This window comes from Bos indicus, chromosome 11 (genome assembly GCF_029378745.1).
Source record: "Bos indicus isolate NIAB-ARS_2022 breed Sahiwal x Tharparkar chromosome 11, NIAB-ARS_B.indTharparkar_mat_pri_1.0, whole genome shotgun sequence".
NCBI lineage: Eukaryota > Metazoa > Chordata > Mammalia > Artiodactyla > Bovidae > Bos > Bos indicus.
This window is the reverse complement of record NC_091770.1, coordinates 95493583-95499582: the sequence shown is the minus strand read 5'-3', so window position 1 is coordinate 95499582 and position 6000 is coordinate 95493583. Positions and strand designations below refer to the sequence as shown.

Genomic DNA, 6000 nt, shown 5'->3' with positions numbered 1-6000 from the left:
GTGATAATCATCGTTATAATCATCATAAGGTCAAGACCCTGGGTCTATCTATCCAGGTACAAGGGGAAGTCACTTGTTAGGCCTCCAGCCAACATTCCACACATGTCTGCTGAGCATTCTTATGCTCCAGACCAGGTGCTGGGTTCTAGCAGATATGAGGAGGGGCTCCTAACTCTCTCCCATCCGTATCAAAGAAATAACAAAAAATGTCAGGGAAAAGACCGGATAAATTAGCTTTCACTACTGTAAAAAGCTTAATTTCCTTTATTAAAACAAAAACAATAAGACAAGCTGAAAAAAAAGTGGAGAAAAGAAAATTTAGTTATGCTACTCATAAGAGAACTGAAACAAGCCATAGAGAGAAAAAATCTCAAGTGAAATATGTCTGTATTTATAATTTATTGAATTATGTTTCAAATGAATAACAAACCACACTGAGGTGGAAAAGGACTAATTCAATTGGCATTTTTTTGGTCATCCTTATGCGGGAGACATGCTAATCTCCATATCGTTCTAATTTTAGTATCTGTGCTGCTGAAGCAAGCACCCCAAGTAACTTTTGAACACACGACTTTGATATATACTCTCAGCTTAAACATGAAAAGAACTGCAAACAAATACTGAACTTTACCTAATGGTCTTCTTTTTCACAGTGACTAATTCTGAAACTAGTCTCTGTGTACTGGCAGACTGAGTAAAAGGTGAAATGTATTAAGCATGTTGAGAGCCAGGTTTCTCACTGTTGTGGAAGAGACGTACATTCAGGAAATGATTGGAACTGAGGCATCGGTCTGAACTCTTGGATTTATATTTATATACGTATGCGTTTCCTAGTTCTATCCACTGAGAAGACCGAGAAGCAGTGATACCCTGGGAACAGTGAGCCCAGCTGTGCCCAGCTCCTACCTTCTAAGTACCGTAATATCAGCCTCCACAGGGGAACCAGAGCTCCTAGAAGAAATGGCTGGTTCCTACATGAGACCAGAGAAAATATAGGACGAGTCTATTTCCCTCTTGTGTCAGAAAATCGGGAATTGCTCAGTGAATATGAGAGACACATCCAAATGACACAGCACCACCTTGGATGAGTTCTCACTGGCCGCATCTGCAACAATTTGATTAGCAAGTAAATCATAATAATGATTAATTATAACCCACTGAATAAGATAAGAATTTATGCGCTCATCATCCCCTGTATGTTTCTATAACTGTAGATTCTTCTCCACAGTAGAATGCTGAGTCATAACAATAGAAATTGTCACAATTTTGCAATCATCTGAGAAATTAATATAGATAAAAATAAAGATGCTAAGAGGGTGAAAGTTTGATGAGAAATAAAATATTTATATAGTCTCAAAGTACTCCCCCACAAATTACTTATTAACTGTAAAGAGAAAATCATAATTGTGCAGTAGGTAAATTTGGTAGACACCACCTTAATCAAGTGATTAAGGTAACCATCACCAGTAATAGGGCAAATGGACATGAAGTGCTTCTTAATATGGGGCCTCTAGGTGGCTTCCAAGGTGGCAAGAATCCACTTGCCAATACAGCAGATGAAGCAGATGTGGGTTTGAACCCTGGGTGGGGAAGGGCCCGTAGAGGAGGGCATGACACCCACTCCAGTATTCTTCCCTGCAGAATCTCATGGACAGAGGAGCCTGGCTGACTACAGTCCACAGGGTTGCCAAGTGACTGAGTACACATGCTTCTCAGTACGACGTCCTGAGAAGGATATAGTATCAGTTCTGTGGCATCTCTGCCCCAAATGCATAGCCTGAAACTAATCATGAGGAAGTATTTGACAAAGTCCAGGAATATTTTACAAAATAAATGACCTGTACTCTTCAAAAATAGTAATGTCATGGAAAACAAAAAAGGCTGGAGATCCATTCCAGAATTAAGGGAGATTTATTTACATGCGACGTGTTATTCTGGATTGGATCTTGATCTGGAGAAAATTGTCCTAAGCTTCACCAAATTTGTATAAGACCTGTAGATTAGGTCGGAGAAGGCACTGGCACCCCACTTCAGTACTCTTGCCTGGAAAATCCCATGGATGGAGGAGCCTGGTAGACTGCTGTCCATGAGTTCGCTAAGAGTTGGACACAACTGAGCGACTTCACTTTCACTTGTCACTTTCATGCATTGGAGAAGGAAATGGCAACCCACTCCAGTGTTCTTGCCTGGAGAATTCTAGGGATGGGGGAGCGTGGTGGAGTCCATGGGGTCGCTCAGAGTCGGACACGACTGAAGTGTAGATTAGGTATGAAAAAGTGAAAGAAAAATGAAAGTGAAGTCGCTCAGTCATGTCCAACTCTTTGCGACCCCATGGACTGTAGCCTACCAGGGTCCCATCCTCCGTCCATGGGATTTTCCAGGCAAGAGTACTGGAGTGGGTTGCCATTTCCTTCTCCAGGGGATCGTCCTGACCCAGGGATTGAACCGGGGCCTCCCGTGATGTAGGCAGACGTTTTACTGTCTGAGCCACCAAGAAAGTTCTAGATTAGGTATAATATTGTATAATGCTTAAATTCCTGATTTTTCTAATTGTGCTGTGGTTATGTGAATGTTCATATTTAGGGGGAAAGGGGCATCATATCTCACTCTCAAATGTCCAAAAAAAAGCTCTCTATAGAGAGAATGAGAAAGCAAATGTCACAAAATATGAATAAATGGTGAATCCAGGGGAAAAGTATTTAGGAGTTATTTGTGCTGTTCTTGCCTGGAAAATCCCATGGACAGAGGAGCCTGGTGGGCTGCAGTCCATGGGGTCACTAAGAGTTGGACACGACTGAATGACTTCACTTTGACTTTTCACTTTCATGCATTGGAGGAGGAAATGGCAACCCACTCTAGTGTTCTTGCCTGGAGAATCCCAGGGACGGGGGAGCCTGGTGGGCTGCCGTCTATGGGATTGCACAGAGTCGGACACGACGGAAGCGACTTAGCAGCAGCAGTGCTATTCTTGTAGTTTTTCCATAACTTTGTTATTATTTCAAAGTTAAAAAGTTGAAGACAAAAAAGAAAAAACAAACCTGTTTGGATTCTTTTCTTTAAAGAAGCTATTTTCCCTCAAGGAACTCATTCATATACTTGCCTGTTGAGCAAGTCTAGACTCTTCCCTAGTATTTCAGTGAACATCCCAATCTTCTAGAAACAAATGGAGATTTGCTTTTGAGTTCCTCATTCCTCAGCCATGTGGTGTGGGTTATGCTTCCTGACCATCAACCCTTCCTGTCCAGCTCATTGACAATGTCCATTGAATACTTTCATGTTGCACCATCGCTGAATCACCAAGGCTCATCTCTGCACCTGACCAGAGCAGGAGTGTAGGGTGGGATCTTGTGAAACTGAAAGACTGAAATATCTGATTGCCTTCAGGGGAATAGCAAGGACTGAGAAGGAATGAGGAGGAACCTCAATGGCCTCCTGTGGGATAAGGGTCCTCATACATGCCTGGATCCTGGACTAGAAATCTCTGGATACAGCAGTGGCTGGAAGCCTCCACCCTGTGTCTGGCTGCCAAGATTTGTCTTGGAATGGGCGATCAGGAAAAGAGAGCCGGGTAAATTCCCCTCTGCAGGAGTGACGCAGAACTAATCCCATCAGTGTGGTTAGGGGTGAGCAGGTGACCGCTTTGCTAAACTGCACTTCAGGGTTCATTGGAAGTTTACCAGCTCCCTCCGGTTCGTTAAACTCACTGTTGGCAAATGCAGTGAAATCTCTGGCTGTCCCTGATCTCAACCTGATCTTGTGAGTCTGGGCACAGGGTTTGGGGTTTGACTTTCCAAGCTGCCTTAGATCCTCACATCTCGGTTCTTGAAGGCCTGCAGGTCGATGGGGCTTCCGGTTGGGATATTTGGAAATGAATGGCTGTGGGTGGGGCTGGGAACGTGAATGGAGGCCTTGAAAGCCACCCCTGGGATCCTCAGAGCAATGGGAGGAGCCGTGGGACAGTGACAGGTAATAGGGTGAAATGGTCAGCTTTTCATTTTAGAAAATTCACTCTAGCAACTGAAGTTGAAGATCAGAGGGTGGGAAGGGACAACAAGCAGAAAGATCAATGTAGGAGCTGTTACACAAATCCAGGCCAAAATAGTGAGGAGTTCTATTTAGACCTTGTTCCATAACAGAGACAGCAAACACAGCATATATCTCACCAGCCAGACTTCTTATTCTCATGGCAAACCTTGCTAACCCTTCACTGTCCTCCCTTGCCCTGGGCCAGGTGGGCAGCTCCCATAGACGACTACTGCCAGTCAATCCAAGTGGGCTCACTGGATGAAAGAAATGTGCCCTCCCCACTCTTCTGTTAGAGAAGGCAAGGAAGACAATCAGTTTTGAGGATATGCTGGCACTTGTTGACAACTCACGTGATCAGACCCAGAGTGGCGCCCAAGTCAGTCTTCGAGGTCCTTCATGGTGCTCCGTGCCTCGCCCTGCCGTGCACCCTCTGTGTTCCCACTTAGTGCTTTTGCTGTCCATTAGCTCATTTCAACCTCGCAACATTCCTGGTTGTGAAGATCGAGGTTGTCATTCCCATTTTAAAGATGAGGAAATTGAGAACAGAGATTTCAGGTAGAGTGCCCATGTTCTGCAGGTGGTAGGTGGTAGGTGGCAAACTGAGATTCAAATCAAGGGCTGTCTGGCCCCCACAGCCTCGGGTCCTTCCGCTAGAAGCTTGTTGCAGCTGCAGCAGCTGTTCAAGTCCATCAAGGCCTCGTGCAAAAGAGCCAGGCCAGGTTGGGATGGGACATTTTGGTAACAATGACTTTCCCTGTCAATAAAATCCCTGGCTTAAAAAGACCTGGCAAACTTTTCTTTGGAATCACCCTATCTAATCTGCTCTGTGTTGAGCCATGGAGAAGGGGGGCCCTGGCCCCTGGGTGGGGGTGTGGGGATCGCTGAGGGGGTGCTGCACAGATGGTGAGGGGAGGAGGCCTCTTGCCATGGGAGAGAATAAAGTTTCTGTCCTTGCACAGTTGGAATGAGGGCCCCGGAGCCAAGCAGCCAGGGCCAGGGCAGGGCAGCCAACCTCTGGCACGTGAAATGGCACCCTGAGCTCATGGCAGATAATTCTCGGTAATAATTCATACCCCCTGGCAGGCAGGCATCCTGAAAGCCCTGTCTGTTCTGCCTCACAGAGTCCCTGTTGGAATGTAGGGGCTTGAGGGACTGGCCCCAGATGTGGGCAGAGTTCAGACTGGACCCGGTGGGTAGGGTAGCATCTGGGCACTGCCTGGGGGCAGAGGGTGTCTTTGTGCTCTGTGCCCCAGGAACCCCACCCCCACTCATAGTCGCCCTGTTGGGGAGAAATGGCCCACACGCCAGGCTAAGGCCTGCTCCCTCTGCTGTTCTTCTGGGGCAGCCGGAGGAGGGTGCTTTCATAGGTGCAGCCTGGCAACTGACAGATCCACCCCATCACTCTTGGGGTGCCCCTTCTGAGCAATGGGAGAGTGAAGGACAAGGGGGCCCCCAACACCCATGGCACAATCTTCTGGGAAGGTCTCAGTCCTCGCCCCCAGGGACCATGGTCTGGGGTAGCACCCGGGCACCAGCAGTGATTCTGATGGGAACTGGATTTTTTTCTCAAAGCTTTTTATGTATGTATATATTTATATTTATTTGGCTGTGCCAGCTCTTATTTGGGTCACACAAGATCTTTGATTTTTGTTGTGGCATGTGAGATCTTTTAGTTGTGGCATGTAGAACCTAATTCCCTGGCCAGGGATTGAACCCAGGCCCCCTGCATTGGTAGCACAGAGTCTTAGCCACTGGACCACCAGAGAAGTCCTGGGAGCTGGGTGTGAGAACCACCAGTGTGGTGTTTTGAGGGGGTGGTGCTGCAGCTTGGTCCTCATGGCTGTGTGACCTTGAACAATTTACACAGCAGTCGGTGCCCCAGTCTCCCCATTTGTGAAGCGTGGACAGCAAAAGTACCTATTCTGTGGGGTCACGGGGAGGATTCAATGAGATGATGCTGTAGACTCGGCAACT

The 6000-nt window shown here is 46.7% G+C and overlaps 2 non-coding genes across 2 annotated transcripts; both read right to left on the bottom strand.

The window, feature by feature from the left end:
- Positions 1–442: 442 nt before the first annotated feature.
- Positions 443–547, bottom strand: LOC139185979 (U6 spliceosomal RNA). The gene has a single exon (XR_011569559.1). It is a non-coding gene; the product is annotated as a U6 spliceosomal RNA (small nuclear RNA).
- A 5172-nt stretch (positions 548–5719) lies between these two features.
- TRNAG-ACC (transfer RNA glycine (anticodon ACC)) lies at positions 5720–5792 on the bottom strand. The gene has a single exon. It is a non-coding gene; the product is annotated as a tRNA-Gly (tRNA).
- Positions 5793–6000: the final 208 nt, after the last annotated feature.